Here is a 20005-nt window from a genome sequence, read left to right as displayed (position 1 = left end):
GGGCAGTTGGTGACCATTGTTACATCAAGCTGTATGGTCCTTGCTACTAGAATGTTTTGCCCTTTTCTGCAAGGTTTTTATGTATATCATAAAACATATAATGTCTGAGGGCTTAAGTTTAAGCTCCTTAGAGTGACATTTATGGGCCACTTACTAATTTACTCATTAAATATTTATTGAGTCCTCACTTTGTTCTAGAATTTTGAAGTACTGGCCTATAGTTTGAGAACAAAACAGACGACCTCTGCCCTCTTTAAGCTTTATTTTGTATGTATAGGAAAGAAGCACAACAAACAGCCTGATAAGATCTTTAGGGCTAGTTTCATAAGCTGGCATATCTATTTTTCAAATAAACTTTGGCAGTGAAATGAATTTTATTTAATTTTCATATTATGAAATATTCATTTAAAAAGTTTTCCCTATCCATTTAAATAGGTAAAGCCATTCTTAGCTCAGAGACTACTCAGAAACATGGAGTACATTAGATTTGGCTTATATGCAGTAATCTGACCTTTTTCTCTTTTTTTTTCCGAGACAGGGTCTCACTCTAGTGTAGGTTGGCCTTGAACTCTATAGCCCAGGCCAGCCTCCAACTTGGCAGCAGTCCTGACGCAGCCTCCGGAGTGCTGAGATTACGTGCATGTGTGTTACCATGCCCAGTAGTCTGGCCTTTTGTAGAAGTGGTTTGTGACCCCTAATATGAACTATGAAGAAAATAAAACAAGCTGATGTGACAATTGAGTGATTAGGGGGTAGATCGAGGGTTAGTGGTTGAGGAGGCCTCACTTGAGAGAAGCAGCTTGAGCCATGGCCTGAAAGTTGAAAGAGCTTCCCTGAGATGAAAATGAGCTGCTCCCGTGTCCCAGGTAGGGCACTTCCCACAGAGCTAGTGATTACAGTATTGCCTGTGTTCCTTTTTCATTTCGTTGCTTTCAGCTAGTTGCCTTTCTCTGACAGGTTTTAAAAGTTTCCACACTGTGGATTCTTGGGTTGAAAGAGTTCCTCACCTAGTTCTCTAAAATGTTCTCAGTGCTTTTTATCCTTTATGTGAACACCTTTTAGTGACCAAAAGTTCCTTACGTTGAGGAATTGTGTGCAGCTTCAGATCTAACTGTTGCAGTGTTTTCTAGATAGGATTTGGCATTTCAACCCCAGAGTGAGACTCATCCCATTTTTAGGTCCTCAAACTCGTGAACCAGGCAGATATCACAGAGAAGAACTGTATTTGGAAATCCCATAAATTGCTCAGAATACATAGTATGGATGTTTCTATGTGTATAATTATACACAGTCTTTATGCCTATTAAAGGTTATGAGGCAATGAACTTTACTAAAGAAAGGAGCCTGGAACCTGGGGAATAAATTATTACATAGCTGTCTAAGGCTTCAAGTTATTTTGTGTTTTAAAAGTTACCTGATCCCTATAAGAGAGTTGGGGATGATGGAGAATTCTTACATGTTTCTGCTTATGTTCAGTTTATTGAATTCTATTTTCACATCAAGCCTTTGTTACATTAATAAAGATGTATAGATGAGTTGAGAATATTAAACAAAATACTATAGAGGGAAGGATATGGCAAAGAAAGTGGTCAGTAAATGTTTGCAGGGTTTAAATGTAGATTTTTGCTTCACTGAACTCACAAACACACTTGTCTTTGGAAAGTTATGGGGAAGAACTTGGCCACCTGCTTCCTGTCTTTCCATATTGGCATTTCCTGTTGTGGCTGTACTTAGCAGCTGTCACTTTCTTTGTCCTTCAGCATTGGTCACATTTTACCAGAGGTCAGCTTGTAAGTTAAATGGGTATATGATGTAACTATTGTTACATCACATGACTGTTAAAAGTACTGTGACTTCCATTTCAGTTTTTACTTTTCGTGTTTTAAATTTCTTCTAGCTTTTGTAATTCATTATTCTGGTTGTTCTTGTAAGTTTGCCTGTTTATCTTGCTTCTTGTTCTTACTTTGGTGCACTGAAGTACATTGTGAGGTACAAACTTAAGTTTTATCTCCTTCCTGAAGCCTTCCCTCACAATTCTAAACCTCCGTATTTCTAGTGTACTTTTATTCATATTCATTTGTTTTCTTATATTTGTATTTTACACTTGTTTCATGAGTGTTTGCTTACTTCACAGTGAGCCAACAAGTTTCTTGAGGACAGAGATCATTATTTTAGATTTTTTTTTTTTCTTTTTGTACTAGAGTAGGGAATTAGGATTTGATCCTAGGGCTTTTGCACTGAGCAACATCCTTAGCAATTATTTATTTATATTCCTAGCACTTATTTACTTACTTTTAAGACCTTGTCTTAAAGCTTGAGCTGTGCGTGAACTTGCAAGCCTCCTGCCTCAGTCTCCCAGAATGCTGTGATTACAGATGTGTGTTATGGTGCCCAGAATATTTTAGGCATTTTTTGTACTCTGGATGAATGAAGTAAAGTTGCAGGGGTTAGGAGTATATAGCTCAGCGGTGCAGTGTTTGCCTACTATGCACAAGTCCCTGGACTGGGAGACAGCACTTTTTTTTTTAATTTATTGATTGATTGTCTTTTGAGACAAAATTTTGCTATGCAGTTCAGGCTGGCCTTGAGCTCACTTTGTAGCCCAGGCTGGCCTGGAACACGAAGTAATCATCTCATTTCATCCTCCTGAGTGGCTGGGATTACAAGCATGTGCCACTACTACTTACCTTGAGACCTATCACTTAAAAAAAAAAAGACACAAATGTGTAGTCCATCATAAATGTTACATTTAATAAACTCTTATTCGTTAAAGTTACAGAAATATTATGAAGGTAGTACAGAGAATTCCTGTCTACCCTACACTCAGTTTGTCCTTTTATTAATATCTTACATTAGAGGGGCCCGTTTGTGACGGTTAGTACACCAGCATTGATGCATTATTACTAAGTCCTTGCTTTATTCAAATTTCCACATTTTCCTCCCTCAACCTTTTTCTGTTTCAGGATCCCATCCAGGATTCCATGTTATGTTTAGTAACTGAGCTCCTCTTGGCCATGATGATCTCTCGGTGTTTTCTTACTTCTGAAGACCACTGGTCATGTGTTTTGTAGGATGCTCTTTACCTGGTTTGTCTAATATATTTGTCTAATATATTTTCATGGTTAGACTGGTATGCTTTTGATAGGTTCTGCCCATATGTAACTGTCAGGCCCGGTGTGGTGTCTGCCCAACATGGCGCTGGACCCAAAAACCACAGCGTGTCCTTCTGATACTGATTTCCATGTTCTTCGTCGGAGCTGGAGTTGAACTTTTTGCTTTTCACGTGTGCTGTGTGCCCCCAATCAGTTGTCAATACATCATTCTGCCTGCTGCTTCAAACTCCACCCCCTGTCAAACCTAATAAAAGCCCCATGGCTTCTTTGTCTGCCTCAGAGGGATCTTGCACTCTTCTGCAGCCTTTGCATGCCCACAATAAAGGCCTTTATCTTTTTTCTTTTGTTTCTCTATTGTGCCAAAAACCCCCCAAAACTAACACTTTGTAAAATTTTTTTCCTGTGTTTTCTTCTGTCTCGACTGTATTCTTATATTTTTTAAAATTTAATTTTATAGGAATAAAGTGAATCGAAACAGTGATAAGACAGTAGGAAATCTACAGTATACTTTACACATTTAATTCTGTCACTCATGCCACTTTTTGAAGCAAGTCTGAAAGCCCTCTTAGCATTGTCTCTAGTTATGGTTGTTAGAGCTACCTGATGTCCTGAGCCATTTCAAAATATTTTTTTCTTGGAGATTTTGAGTTTGGGGAAGAGCTAGATGTCATAAAGTGCCTAATTAGGTGAATAAGGTGGATGACAGCACACAGTCATGTGTTTACAAGCCTGCGTTTTGGTTGGATGGTACTCTGCAGCTGTGCTCTGTCATTTTGTTCACACCTCAGAAAAACACTCAAAAAGAGGACCTCCAGAAATGCTATAGAAAGTGGCAAGAATAATGACTAAGTGTGTTTGAAGCTAGGGGAGGATTTCAAGGTGGATTAATTTGCCTTTAAGGCAAAATGTCTTTTACTGTAATACATTTAAAAAACTTGAAACACACACTGTATTTTTTGATCAGCTGTTGTATTCTTCACTGGTTCATATTTTTGATTCTTACTTCCTAGCAGTCAGTCAAAGATGCTTTAGGGCTCATCTTCTGTGTATTCTACTCATTCTCCAGGGAGACCTGGTTTTTTTTGCTGGAGAACAGTGCAAAACCGAGATTTGGGAGTCGAATGGCACTGAAATGTTGTTACTTCTAGGCTACCAGGTAACAGAGGAAGAATGTACACATGTACATGTCAACCTGCACACTTTCATGTACCCCTAAGTACTTGTATGTGTATGCATGCCTGTGTGAGGCCAGGCCTGAGTTTGTTACATCAACAGCTCTGTGACACAGATTGTTCTAACCCCTGCTTTGCTATTCGTAACTCCCTTTTATAGTGAAAAACCTAGCTACCGCCAACCATCACTCATTTACCTCATTCTTCAATTCCGGAGTTTATGATAGTGGCTTTGGTGTTGTCATCTGTGTTCTTGGAGGTACTTTACCTAGAGAACAAGTTAATGGGTGCTTCCTTCTGCCTTTACTCTTGTACCCTCTGCTCCTTTCCAGCATTTCTTAGGTCAGTGCTTATTCCCACTCTTCTTGAGGGGGTTCCTGTAGTTGTGAAGATTTAGGTGCTTTTGTTTCATTCTGCATTCTGTGCTGAGATTCCTATACTTACTGATGGTGTAAGAATTTGCATTTACTTAGATTTATTCTTTGTGCTTTATTTACTTATTTTTTACTTTTTTCTTCGTGTTTTAAAGTTCAGTATTTTAATATCTTCGTTACAATATCTTCTAAAATAGTTTTTTAGCTCTTAAAATTTGTGTGTCTGCTGAGCATGGTGGTTACACTCCTCTAGTCCCAGGACTCTGCAGGCTGAGGCATGAAGATAGCAAGTTTGAACCCAGACTAAAACCTTAGCAAGACCTTGTCTCAAAATCAAAGAAAGAAAGAAAGAAAGCGAGGGTGACTGGGTATGTAGCTTGTACAAAGGCCCTTGGTTCAATCCCCAGTTCTGCCAAAAAAAAGGTCTCATCTGTTTATTTTCCCCACATTAGCCTTTAGAATCACTTTTGATGTCTCTATAGTTTTATCTCCTTTAGAATCTCAGTATATTCCATTTTAATGATTTAAATGATTTTTTTTGAGCAAATCATTTTTAAAGTAGTGGGTGATACAGGTGTTAGATAACTAGCATTTAGAAATACAGTTTTATGAACTAAAATTCATATAACAAAATTTATCTGAAGTGTATAATTAACGGTTTAAAATTTACTGTTCAGTAGCTTTTAGTACATTCATTTGCAAGTTTTCTCTCTCATTTTTTTTTTTTTTCTTTTTTTGGCTGTACTGGGATTGAACCTAGGGCCTTTACACTGCACTACATTTCCAGCCCTTTTAATAAAGGATATAACTGCATGTATATTTAAGTGTGTAGGATAGAAAACCATATTACTGAGTTTTTGTTGGATCATTGAACAGAACTGTCTGTAATCTCACTGTATGAATGTCTACTTTATACGCTTTAATTTTGTAATTTGGACAACTGTTTCTAAAATGACTATGTAATCTATTAACTAGTGATTTCTTACTGTATATTTTTTTCTTGAAATTATGTATTACTTGTACCCTTTTACTGCTTGGTTTTGTTTTGTTTTTCTCTTTAAATAAAAAAAATTTTTAATATTTATTTATTTATTTATTGACTTTTTCCTTTTTATTGGTACTGGGGATCAAACTCACGACTGCCTGCTTACAAGGCAGGCGCTTATGCCGCTGAGCTAAATCCCCAGCCCCCTAATGTTTATTTTGAGATACAGTCAGTGTCACTAAGTTACTCAGGCTTGTACTTGTGATCCTCTGGCCTCAACCTTCCAGCGTGCTGTGATTACAGGTGTGTGCCACTGCTCTCAGCTGACATTTATAGTACTGCACAATCTGCACCACTGTTAAACTCCACATTTTTTCACCCCCAAAACAAGTCTTGTACACATTAAACAGTCCCTTCCCATTCCCTGGAAACTATCAATAGAATTTTTTTCTGTGGGTTTGTCTGCTTAGATAGAATCATATAATCAATAGCCTTTGTTCCTGCCTTCATCCACTGAATGTCAGCAACTATCTGTATTGTAGCATGTTTGGTATTTCTTTTCTTTTGGTAGCAGGAATCAAACTCAGGACCTTGCACTTGCCAGCAAGGCACTTATGCTACTGAGCTGGCTTATGTTTTTTTAAGGCTGAATGATATTTTATAATATAGGCATAGCGTATTTTGTTTCTCTGTTTATCACTTGATAGACTTTTGAGTTGTTTCTGTTATTTGGCCATTAAGAATAATACTGATGGGGCTGGGGATTTAGCTCAGCAGCATAAGCACCTGCCTTGCAAGCAGGCGGTTGTGAGTTCAATCCCTAGTACCAATAAAAAAAAAAATAATAATAATACTGATTTTCTGGGTGTGGTGGCATGTACTTGTAATTTTACTACTTGGGAGGCTGAGGCAGGAGGATTATTTAAGCCTAGGAATTTGAGGCTAGTCTGAGTAACTTAAACTCTCTCACAAAAAAAAAGTTGCTTTAAGCATTTGTATAAATTCTTTTGAACATACGTTTTCAGTTATTCAGATGTATAACTAGTGTATTTATCTGAACAAACTTGTTATCAAGTAGAACGGTACCTAGTGTTTTCAACTGGAGCAGAGTGCTGAAAGAATGCTTTTTCTTGCCATGGTTTTCATTAGTGAATACTAAATCTCGTAATTTTCCTGTTTCTTGGCTCCATTTTATAGAGTAAAGACTGTTGGTGCCAGTAATCAGTAATCTTCCTTTGGAGTTGTGCTGGAGGAGTTACATTATAGACAACTGTTAGTCTCAGAGTGGCATGAGAAATCATGTGCAGTTGAGTTGTAAGTCCTGCTGTGACATCAGAGAACCAAAATGTGTGGATTGCATTAAACATGATGTCTTCCAAGGGACAGTCAGCATTTTGTGATCTTCCTGCCATCAGTGATACTGTAATACAGAGATTTTATTCTTACTAACCACATTCCCTGTGAGGCTTGAACTATAATAGAATAGTGTCAGATACTGCCTTCCATTTTCTTTTTCAACATCTAACTCCGAAGCTTTGTTTTGCAGCCATTGCTTTGGCCTCTTTGCTTGACAAATTAATTTTCCTTACAGAGACTTGGCAAAAAAAAAAAAAAAAAATTCCTTTTCCAGTTTGGGATACCCTCAGCAATTCATTGAAACCTAGGGTTGTTTTTCAGATTTCTTAAAAGCTAGGAGCATTCTTTGCTGTTTTTGTAGATTATTTGTAAGTGATTTTAGGGTTAGAGACACTGAAAAGCAGATAAATTATATGTTGACCACTGTCATACTTCTATCTTAAGAATTTCCTCTGTAGACACATCCTCCAAAAAGGTTTGGAAACCACTGTGTAATAGAACACAGACTGGAGTCAGGAAGATGTTAAATTCTGTGACTGGGAAAGACACACTCTTTTTCAAATGGTTTTTACCTCAGAATTTCTTTTTATTAAAATAATAAATAACAATAGGAATAATATTCTGGTGTACAGGAAAACTTGATAGGAACTAGGCTCTGTTAATCAAGGTGCTTTGAATTTTTCGAAGATTGGCATGTTGGGCGATATGAATGCTTAAAAATTCTTGGTACTTTCTTTAATAATGGAAATGAATATGCTTTCTCTAATTAAAGTCTCTGTCATGCATGTATATTTTATTTACCTGTGTAGTTATATTTTCAGGACTCTGTTCTTTTGTGTAGCTGCAAGTTTCTCTGTGGTATCATTTTCCTTCTGAGGGAAGGACTCCTTTCAGCGCATCTTATAGTAAAGATTTGTTGGTGATGAACTCTTTAGCTCTTCTATTTCTGAAGAATTTCTTTAATTTACCTTCATTTGTGGAAGTTATACTGTACTATACTGTGGAAGTTATACTATACTATATTGGGAATAGAATTCTAGTTTTATTCTTTTAGTACTTTAAAGGTGTTGCATCACTGTCTTTCAGCTTTCACTTCCTCTGCGAAGTCTGCTGTTGTTGAATTACCCTTTTCCCTCAGTGCATAATGGTGATTCTTTTCTCTTTTTGAGACATGATCTTGGTAATTTTCCTGGGCTGGTCTCAACTCATAATCTTCTCATCTAGGCCTCCAACTAGAGATTACAGGCATGTGCTATTGCACCTAGCTCTCAAAATTTTTATTTTATTGTGGTAAAATACACATGATATAAAATATGCTACCATAACTCTTTTACATATATAGTTTAGTGGCATTAAGTAGATTTAAAATGTGTAATGTCATTACCAATCACCTTCAGAACTCAGCAAAAGTGAAGCTTGGTATTCCTTGAAATCCAACTTTAGTTCCCCTCCCACAACTCCTGGCACTTGCCATTCTGTTTTCTATGAACTTGATCACTCTGGCTACCTTATAAAAGTGGAATTACACAGTTTTGTCTTACTATGATTTTTGTTCTTATACACAGCACAGTGTCCTTAGGTTTGTCCACATTGTGGCATATGGGGAAGCTTTTTCCTTTAAGCCTGAATAATATTCCCCTTTTTGTCCATACCATGTTTTGTTTATCCATTGTGGCACTTTCTTTATTGTCAACTGGATCAGCTTCAGAGTTTCCTAGGAAATAAGTAAAGCACATTTCTGCAAGTGTCTGAGTGGGTCACGGAGTGGGGGCGATTGGCCGTTGGGACTCTATCTAGGAACTCTCCTGCTCATTCCTTCCTGCATTCCATTACTTGAGCAGCTTTCCCTTTGTCCTGCCCTTCCACCATGATGTTTCTGCCTTGGAGCCTGCTGACCATGAACTGAAAATTCTGAAACTGTGAGCTAAAATAAACTTCTCTGCCTCAAGTTGCAGTTGTCTGGTGTTTTGTCCTAGCAAGAAAGCTGAGCAGTACATCCATTCATCTGTTTACAGACACTTGGGTTGTTTCTAGCTTTAGCTCGTGTGCATAATGCTGCTGACAAGGGTTCTACTTTCTCCTCACCCTTACCAAGACTTCTTTTCCTTTAAAAAAATGTTTTTTACAATAGTCTCCCTAATTGGTGGGAGTCAGTTTGATCTGCCCTATACTTGTGATCTGCATTTTCAAGTGGCTGTGATTCTGAGCATCTCCTCCTTGGCTTTCTGGCTTTTCCTGTGTCTTCTGTGTAGACACATCTGTTTAGATCCTTTGTTGACTTTGAATCCAGTTGCTTGTTTGTTATTTTTGACACTGTTGTGGAATTTTAAGAGTTCCCTGGATATTATTTTGATATTCAAAACCAAACATATGATTTTAAAATACATGGTACCTTGGTTCATAAACACTTTGTGAACAATTTTTGTTTGCAGATCAAAGTGTTTTGCAAAATTTTGTTTTTGTTCACAGGCTCTGTATCAGGTGACAAACATGACTGTAGCTTTCTTACCCAGAATCATGAAAAAAATTAAATTCATGAACCAAGATACCACTGTACTTTTTATTTTCTACAGTGCTTTTTCCTTATGAGTTTGTTTTGTTTTTGGTACTGGAGATCAAACTCATGACCTTGTGCTTGCCAGGCAGGTGTTTACACTGCTGAGCTATATCCCTAGCCCCTTATATGAGTTTTAAGTAATTCATGTTGATGTGCCCTGGTTTTTTTCACCCCCCTTTGTATGTGGTATTTGTTGAGGTTTTTGAAGCTGTGAACTTTTCATCAAATTTGGAAAACTTTTGGTTATTATTTCTCCATATATTGCACATTTCTGTTACACATGGTATTACGCTCCTTAAGATTGTCTTATAGCTCAGCTCACTACTATGTTCTTTTTTTCTAGTCTCACTCTATGCTGAGTCAGTCTATCTGACTCTATCCCTCCTTTTTTCTCTTTCCTCCTTTCTGTACTGGAGATTGAACCCAAGGCCTTTACACTGAGCTATTTTTAATTTTGAGTCAAGGTTTTGCTAACTTGTCATCTTCCTGCCTCCACCTCCTAAGATGGTGGGATAACAGATGTGTGCCACTGTACTTGGCTATGTTTTGGCTAGTGTCTGTTGCTGTGTCTTTATATTCATTAGTCTGTTCTTCTGCTGTTAATTTCATACAATGTTTTATTTCAGTATACTGTAATTTGTAGTTCGATAGAAATGTGTTATATGGCAGGATTAAGTATTGTCTGCATTTGTTTCTGAATTATAACAAGTTTCCAGTTCTATTACTTGTTAACAGGGGTATACAAAACTACCCTAGGTCAAGTTAACTTGAATGTCCTTCAGTTTCCACATTAACTTTTAGTTTCTCTGATAGACTTCTGTATGTAGTTTTGCATGATTGTTCTATGTTTTCTGTTGACACAGTTTGCATTTTATTATAAAATGCCAGAATGCTTGATTTGTTTAGAATGTATAGACCAGTTTAGAAAAAAACAACTATTTTCTGATACTAAGCTGCTAGGGGGACTTGGCTTGCATGTTGACAGAGAAGGCTCTGTATGCCTGCTGTGGCACATGTGCCATAGGTTCACCACCACTGATACAGACTATATTATTTAATGTATATTTGTGTGATATGATGATTATCTTGCTGTTAAGACTTGACGTATTTTTTTTTCTGCATCATTACTGTTTGACTTATCTATTAGTAATCAGGCAGGGTTGCCCACTGTCATGTACCTTTGCTTGCTGCTGTTATTTAAAATCCCAGTGCCAACTGGGGTTGGCCACACACATTACTTCGTTGTGATCTTTTGATGTGCGCTAATGTTAACTCAAAAAAGTTTTGAGCCTGAGAACTGGTTATGTCTGTCAGCCAAGATACCTGTATTCAACACTCAGTAGCATTTCTTTCTCTTTCTCTTGTTCCTATATCCCAGCTGGTGTTACCCTCTGGAGAAGAGGTACCTACAGTCAGCTCTTTCTGCAGATGCTGATGCTTGTTGAGCAGCTGGTCACAGGATTTGGAAGACACAGTGTCCATCCTCCCAAATCGGATCTCTTTTTATAAGGATCATCTATTTCTATGTCTTTTTTTAAAAAAGAACTTTCTGAGAAACATTTTGGATTACAACTGTTTGTTCTCATCTATGCAAAGAAAGGAAGACTGTTCCTTGGATTTTAAGGAGGTAAGTGTTTTTCTTCTTGTGCAAAATCACATTACTTAGGCCCTCAGGGGAGTGCAAAATAATGATACTACAATAACACTTTCCTGTCTAGAACTCATTTTTCTTTCATTAAGTTGTTCCATTTTCATTTCTCCCATTTTCTGTCTAGCAATTATAGTGACTAAACAAGAACTTCTGGTTGTGTCTCACAGGCCATTTCTTAACATTCTTTCTGAATCTTGTTGGACATTTGGTTGGACCAGTGATGGCATATCTTTTAGAACTTTCAATGAAACAAGACAGTCCTCTACAGTACAGAGCTATAGGGTCACCACCACTGGACTAGTAACAGGAAGCAGTTTGAGTTTTTAATTCTTCAAGTTCAATGTGACTTTGGTGAACTTTGTTCCCATTTTGTGTAAACCTTTGGGAAAAGTTAGTATCTGCCACGTAATATATGTTTACACAGTTTTATAGCTTGGTACAGTGTCATTTGCAAGGGAAGGTGTGACAACATAGATTTTGAACAAAAAATTGAGAGATTTCAGTCTCAGTTTTGACATCATTGCCATACCGTGAGAATTATAGTTCGTGTTTGTTTTCTCACTTCTAAAATGGGCAAATTGTTACTTACTTTTTACAGTTTAAGGCATTGTTGAGGATCAGATGAGAAAATTTGTATTCAAGATCAGTGTAAGCATTATTACTGCATCATAGGTTTGAGGCATGCTCATTCTTTTCACTCAGTCTCAGTTTTTCTTTCTGTGACCTTTTGATGGCATAGGCCTACCATGAACATTAATCAGATTTGTAATTCTCGATTCTTTTTCGGGGGGGGGGGGTTGACAGGGTCTTGCCATGGAGTTTAGGCTGGTCTTGAACTCACTATGCAGCCCAGGCTGGCCTTGAGCTCTCTGTGATCCTCTTGTAATCTCAGCCTCCTAAGTGCTAGAATTACAGATGCACATCCCACACCTGGTATGAGACTCCACTCTTAATCAGGAAATACAGTGCTTGCTTAGTATATCGTATTTTATTGTTTTATTTTAAAGAGGATAAAACAGAATAAAACCAATCAAAACAAACTAGTGTCAGAGATACAGGACTACAAAACATTATGAAATCAGCAGTAGTTATCATAATGCCTTTTGATGTCTTCAAAGTAGCTGCAGACATAGTAAAAATCAAACAGAACACAATAGAAATAATAAAAACAAAACAATGAATGCAACTTCAAGACAAGCCAATAGTAAATCCAAAATTGCTACCATAATATATCTTGCTATCTTTGCCATCAGATTTAACATAAACAAAACAAAAGAGAATAAACCCCACCCAACAAAACAATGGAAATGATATAGGACTTCAAAACAAGACCATAGAGAATCAACAATGGCTACAACCCTCAGAAGGAAATCCCTGCTACATGTCACACTGTATACCACTGTCCTCTGAGCCTATGATCAGACCACTGGCCCTAGACCTGTAATGTTAGTGAAATAGCAAAGCACCACAGGCACCCAATTGCATTTCATCTCAATAGCTATCATCACAGCCTGTGTTTCACTGGATAAGCCGGTCACTTACCGCAGGGGATGGGGTGGGAGGAATTGGTACTTCTTGTGTACCAGCTCAGGGATTGGGGGCTGGCTGTTCTTGGTCTGGTGGCAGCCCACACATGACGCTAGTTCAAAGACTGGGTTTGCTTCCTTGTTCTTTCTCCCCTCAGTCCGTGAAGGGGAGAGACTTGGGTCTGGCTGTTCCTGGTCTGGTGGTGGCTTGCAGTTGGCACTGGTTCTCAGACTGGATTTGCTTCCTGGTATAGCCTAGTATACTGTATTTTAAAACACACATTCGTTGTACGTGATGCTGGGGAAAAGTCAACTTCTGTAATAAGGAACCATTTTAAAAGGTTTAGTGACTATTATATTGGAGAGAAAACTCATTTTATTTTATACTTTAAAAAATGTTAAGTGGTTACTCTGTTCTGGGTATAGTGGGAGAAGAAAATTGACAAAAATTTCTGCCCTCATAGTGCTTATGTATTATATGAAGAGATAAACAATATAAAGATGCAGTCTTTGCAAGACATGGTGGTATACACCTGTAATTCCAGCACTCGGGAGGCTGATACAGGAGGATTGCCATGAATTTGAGGCCAGCATGGGCCAAGGAGTGAGTTTAAAGTCAGCCTGACCTACATATTGAGACCCTGTCTCCAAAAAACAATTAAGAAAAAAAACCTCACAGACACAGTCTGTAACTTTATATATATATTTTTTGTTTTGGAGCTGCTGTCTTACTAAGTTGCCCATACTGCCCTTGAACTTGTGCTTCCCTGCCTCTCTTATAACTGGATTATAGACATATGCTCAGTGTTCTTGTAGCCTTTAAAATGGAAACAGGAGAATAGGAACAGTTTAAATTGAGGGGATTGAGTAATCACAGATGACCTCACAGAGAGCGTCACTTGAGTAAAGGCTTGAATGCAATGCATAAGGAGCACTCCTGATGTGTGCTGACACCTGGGACAAATGTGTGCCTGAGGGTGGCAGATTGGGCACTTTTCCTGTGGTGCCTTCTGGGCCTTCTCACATGGGCTGCCTGAGAGATTTTGATTTGAGAGCTGTTTGCCGGAAGCTCCAAGGTTGCCTGCTCTTCCTTCGACCTTCAATCTGATGCTGAGGGAGAGAGGAAGTGTCAGAGGGCTTGGGCAGTAGATGATGTGATTACTCCTCAAACCACTGTGTTGACAGTAGAGTGGTGGTTGGTTGGGCAGGGCAAAGCAAGCAAATCACACACGAGGTGTTGTGATTGAATGTGAGAGAAGACAAGGGTGTATGCTGGAGGATAGCAGGGACAGTGGTGACACATACTCTGATTCTGTATATACTTTTCCAATAAAGTCAACAAGTTTTGGTAGGCTATGTATGTTCTGTGAAAGAAAGAGTTTTGCGCTAACTTCTTAGAAGGATGTAGTTTCTACTTGCTGTGATGGGGAAGACTGAAAGAGAATCAAGGTGGTGGGGGGGAGAACAGGAGCTCATTTGTGGAACTGAATTATCTATTGGAAGGAGCTGTTGGCTGGCACTTGGTTTTACGAGCCTGGAATTGAAGAGGGAAGGATCTGCTGGAGTGACCTGAGTGTTACTGACAATAGGGAGTAGGGATGGAAGGAAGCAGTGGTTACAGAACTTAGTTACCTCCGATTGTGGTGGCCAGGGAAGAGAGGAGGGACATTGAGAACACTAAAACCAGATGAAGCCAGTTGAGTAGGGAGTTGCCAATGGTGTTAGTTGCTCTGAGGGTTAACCATCTGATTAGCAATGTAGTAACCTTGATTAAGAGTAACATTAGTGAGGCTGTGGAGATAAACGTCTGGTTGGAGATTAAAGTCTAGTTGCAAAAGCAAAGTGTTTTTGAAACCATGGTAAGATTGAACACTTGGATAAAAATCTATAACTCTAGATAAATACTCTTCATAAGAAAAATTTAGGACATTTGAGTAATATTACTAGCACATGGCTCTGTTGTTCATTTAAAGTATTATTGGGGAATGTACTTTGAGGGTATATTTCAGGCATTCTCAACCACTGATTGTTCCTAAGTTTTTGTTTCATGCTTGCAGGGTTTTTAAATTGGCTTAGCAATCATTCTAAAAAGCAAAAAAATGAGGTTTAGCTAGGGACCATTTGACTACTCTTCCTTCCTATAAGGCTGGAAGACACTTTAAAGGGTCAAAGAGGCTTGTGAGACCTCCTCACTCAGTGTGATTTCTGACTACAAATATGTAATCTGTTTAGTGTCCTCAGCCAGAGAAGTTTACGTAAATAGCCAGAGTAGACTAGTTGGGGTTAGATACAACTTTATTTAGGACTTTATTTAAGACTTTTTCCCAATTATTTATTTAAAAGATAATGAGTACTGAAATATATGTTGGTTTGGTGAAGATGTTGAAGATACAAGAGGGTAACTTTCCCTCCCAATTAAGTTTATGTTCTAATGCAAACGAAGTAGCAATTTAGGGCTAGGATTTGTTAGTGGTCCAGACTGGTACTGATTATCTTAGTGCAGTGTGGGCATATGGAATGTTGTGTGCTTACTTTTCCTTGCTGACAGGACAGTACTGAGACATTATAAGTATACAAAAAAGCAATTATGTGATACATTGTGATTGTAGAGAATAAACTTTTTGCTTTTTAGATTCTTGTCATAAGTGGTGGTTCATGGAATTGATCCTACAGCAATTCAAGTCAGCAGACATTTAAGCATCTTCTAGTGGCAAGGTGTTAATGTCAGATGCAAGTATTTTTTTTGGCTTTTTCCTTTTTATGGGTACTAGGGATCAAACTTACGACTGCCTGCTTGCAAGGCAGGCGCTTATGTCGCTGAGCTAAACCTCCAGCCCCCAGATGCAAGTATTCAAATGATAAAATTAAGGAACTTTGCCTAATAGCTTTGACCCTTTCTAAAATTTTTCTTACACACAAAAGGAGTGATAGAAAAATACAGTAACTGTTTAGATTTTTTTAAAAAAGCATTGCAATAAAAGACACATTGCTAAGAGGAGGAGTATTTTGAGAGAGGGGGAGGGCAGCGTGTCTTTTACTATAGTAAATTTTTAAATTTACATTTTTTTTTTTTTTTTTTTTTTTTTTGGTACTGGGGATTGAACTCACGACCATGTGCTTGCGAGGCAGGCACTTATGCCACTGAGCTAAGTCCCCAGTCCTAAATTTACATATTCACTGTATTTGTTAAGCACTCTTCATTAATCAAACAGCAATTTAGCACTCTTCATTAATCAAACAGCAATTTCTGTCAAATAAAATTAGTGTGTCCTTATTTACCGTATTCACTGGATTTGACACCATGTAACTTCTGGCTCTTCCCCAAAGTAAAAATGACCATAAAGGTAAACTTTTAGATCAATTCTGGCCAATGACAATCCAGCTAAAGACCCAAAAAAGGGCTCCTCAGACAATGGCAAGAACAAAGGATAAGTGTGTTGGAAGTGAGGGTATTTGGAGGGGAATTCATAGCAGTCTTTTACTGTAATAAATTTTAAAAAATTTATTTACTGTATTTTTTATACCTTGGAGTATTTTAAATTTTTTATTTCAAACTTTGAGTAGGAATATACAAATATGAGTCTACTGTGAAACAAATCTCTACTTCCCAGCCATTTTTACCACTTTTGTGTCTTCCAGATATTTTATAGATACATAAAAATATACACATATATATTTATATCCTACCTTTAAAAAACTAAAGTAGAGGCTCACGGTTTAAACAGTCCTGCACCTTGTTTCTTCTTCTTAACATAGTAGTTATAAACTTGCCATTTTTATGGCTGCATAGTGTTTCACTCCCACTTTACATGATGCCCATATTGCATCTATAGTCAGTGCCAGTCTCCAGACAATCAGTCTGTCACATGTTCTACTAGGACTCCAGGTTCCCTTATTTCTATCAGCAGAAAGGCTACCACTTAGGGTTCACTTATAAATCATAGTAGTAAATCTCTAATGTAACTAAAACAGACAGATTCAGTTGTTTCCTACAAACAGAAGCAAACAGATGGGTCACTCAGTGCTGGTTCACCAGTTCAGCAATATTCAGGGTTGTCCCTTTACTCCTGCTTGCCTTGGTGGGTTGGCCTTTCAGTGTCCTGTGTCACCTGTTGGTTATAGAATAGTATCTGCACTCTAGTTAACACAGATGGCTACATTCAAAGACAGGAAACAGAGAGCAAAATAAAAAGTTTTTACTAGGAAGCTTTGCCATTTTACATTGAAAGAATTCTTAGAAATCTCCTAAACAGTGCTGTGTGAACTGTGTAAGTATCACCTGTGGAGCTTGTTGAAACAAATTTGTGGGAACTGTTTCATTGATTCTGAATTATCTCTCTAGCACTTCTGCTGCTAGAAATGCTTCAATGAACAGCTAAGTGCCAAAGAAAAAGTCATTGTAATTATATTTTTTATAGATATTTTCAAATTGTTCTCTGAAGAAATGGAATCATTTTTACAACCAGCAATCTTTTGAGAGTGCTTATTTCCCCATTATTTTTACAAATTAGGTGTGGTACAAAACATTTTGATCATTGTCATCCTGACCAGTGCAAGATTGTATCATATTGTAGATTTAATTTACATTAATTTTGTAAATGAGGTTAGAAGTTTTTATCTGTGTAAAAATTATTTGTCAAATCATGTCTGTCATCATATGTTTTTTTTTTTCAAATTTTTTTTTTTTTTGTCTTTTTCATTTTTTATCGGTACCAGGGATTGAACTCACGACTGCCTGCTTGCAAAGCAGGCGCTTATGCTGCTGAGCTAAATCCCCAGCCATCATATGTTTTTAATCCCAGCTGCTTCAGAGGCTGTGACAGGAGGACTACAAATTCAAGGCTAGGAATTTAACTGAGACCCTGTATCAAAAGTAAGCAAAACAGAGAACAGTGTTCAGAATATCCCGTAGCTTAGTGATAGAGCGTTTACCTAGCATGTGTGAAGCCTTGGGTTCAGATCTCAGTACTTAGGAAAAAAAAGCAAATACAGTATGTGTTTCCTTTTCTGATAACTGGTTGTTAGAGTGTTCCTTTTTTCATTGATGAATCAATTGATTTTTTTTTTTTAATCAGTACTAGGGATCGAATTCACTACTGCCTGCTTGCAAGGCAGGTGCTTATGCCACTGAGCTAAATCCCCAGCCCTGGATCAATTAATTTTTTAAAATCAGTTTTAGAACTAGCCTGTTTATTGCTATATGGCTTGCAATATCCTTTTCAAGTCATTTTACGTAGTTAACTTTTTTTGGCATGTTTCAGTTGTAATTATACAAGATTATAAATTTACTATTGTTAAGCTCTGTGTATCTTGAATAATAGTAGGATAAAAGGCTTACCAAAATTTATAAATAATACTAAACCTGGTAAGGTTATCTAACATGTAGCATCAAAGACAATCAGGCAGATTCAAGGAGGTGTGAAGTATAAAAGTGTCAAGATGTTGTAATAGAGATGGAAGGGTCCTGCTCTTTTGTGCTGCTGGAGATGGGTCCCAGGCTCTTGTCTAGGATAGGCAAGTGTTTGCCCCTGAGCTACATGCTAGCCCTGGAGTGTCTTAGTTACTTTTTTTGTTGCTGAGATAAAATACTTGCCATCCAAAGTTAAAGGGGGAAAGGTTTAATTAGGTCACAATTCTTTGAGGTTTCAGTCTATAATTGTTTGGCTCCAAGGTAGGGTGGGGTGACAGAGGAGAAACGGTTTATGGCAGGCAGAAGGTAGCAAAGCAACAAGGGTAAACTCATACCTTTAATCTTAGTGCCTTTGCATAGCACCATGAATCAGTTCCAGCATCACACACCCTAGGTCCATCCGCCTCTGAGAAAGCCCCACCTATGACCACATGAGGCTTTGGAAGGACATCTAGACACAAGCCATAACTCACAGTTATATGTTTTCTATTTGAAAGCTGCTTATATGACGCAGCTGTGAGGGGCTCTTGATGAACATTTACAGTTGCACAGTGGTGGGTAAGAAATGTATTGGTCTCTGTGTTCTTATAGCTCAGGTATTATATGGAGAATTAACGTGCATTTACCATATTACACTTTTATTGGACAATGATCATTTGACTTGTCCAAATGAATGAGACCCAGATAAAGAGGATAAGCCTCGGGAACCTAACCATCTGCACATACTTGAAGAGTTGTCTTGAGTAAGTAGTGTCCCTGTCTGTGCTGCTCCATAGGTGGATGTTGTCCCGCCGTGGGAAGAAGCCCTTTCGTGGGCTGTGTTCTGCCTAACAGCATGAAGTGTCATTGGGATTGTTCAGGGTTGTAAATTCTTACCTGTGAGGGGGGCTTTGCCATCAGAAGTATTCAAGTATAGGCTGGATATTGTTTTCTGACAATGTTATAGATGATGTTCCTGCAAGAGTTTGGTCTACATGATCCCTCTTAAATCTTTGCCAGTTTTTAAGAGTTTCTGACCTCTAGTGACCTCTTCCTAGTGCTGATATTTATAATAATGAAAAAGTATTGAAAGTCTTGTTGACTTTAGTTCCTTCATGTCTAGGGAAGATAGGAAATGAAATCTCTGCCAGTCAGCAAGAGTGTACAGGGCTAAAAAGGTAGTTCTTAAAAAAATGTATGAAGTAGGGAAATGCAAATCAAAACTACACTGAGATCCCATCTCACCCAGTAAGCATGCTGTCACCAAGGATACAAAGCACATTAAATGCCAGCAAATATGTGGAGAAAAGGAAACCACCTACTCTGCTTGTGGGAATGTAAATTAATACAGCCACCATGGCATAGAGATTCCCTCCAAAAGTAAAAATAGAGTTTCATTTGAACCAACTGTACCACTGGTATATACCCAAAGGAATTTGAAGTCAGCGTCCTGTGGTCACTCTGGCATACCTTTGTTCACTGTGGCACAATTCATAGTAGTCAAGAAGTAGAACCAGTATAGATGCCCATCAACAGATGGATGGATGAAGAAAATCTGGTATGCATACACATTGCAGTTTTTTTATTTGCTTTTTTTTTTTTTTTTTTTTAATGTGGCAGGGTTCTTGGTTTGTATCCAGACAGATTTTGAACTCTCTCGGCAATTCTGTTGCCTCAGCTGTCGGAGTCCTGCGCTTAAAGGTGTGTACCACCATACCTGGCCACAAGGGAGTATTACTGAGCTGTAAAGAAGATGAAATTATGTCCTTTGCAGGAAAATGAATGGAATTGGAGATCACCATGTTAAATGAAATAAGTTAGATTCAGATAGGTATTATATATTTCCCCTTAATATGTGACTCTAAAAAAAGTCATAAAAATA

The 20005-nt window shown here is 37.9% G+C and overlaps 1 protein-coding gene across 3 annotated transcripts in view; it reads left to right on the top strand.

Moving 5' to 3' along the window:
• Tmcc1 (transmembrane and coiled-coil domain family 1) overlaps positions 1-20005 on the top strand; it is a 209061-nt gene that overhangs the window by 1977 nt on the left and 187079 nt on the right. For all 3 annotated transcript variants that reach the window (XM_063237767.1, XM_063237766.1, XM_063237768.1), the window contains exon 2: positions 10936-11184. The gene's annotated coding sequence lies outside the window, so the exon portion shown is untranslated. The remainder of the gene's footprint in view (positions 1-10935; positions 11185-20005) is intronic.

The sequence above is a fragment of the Cavia porcellus genome, unplaced genomic scaffold, assembly GCF_034190915.1.
Source record: "Cavia porcellus strain 051 isolate PalLab524CR breed Dunkin Hartley unplaced genomic scaffold, mCavPor4.1 scaffold_27, whole genome shotgun sequence".
NCBI lineage: Eukaryota > Metazoa > Chordata > Mammalia > Rodentia > Caviidae > Cavia > Cavia porcellus.
The sequence above is the reverse complement of the archived record's forward strand: the minus strand, read 5'-3'. Positions and strand labels throughout refer to the sequence as shown.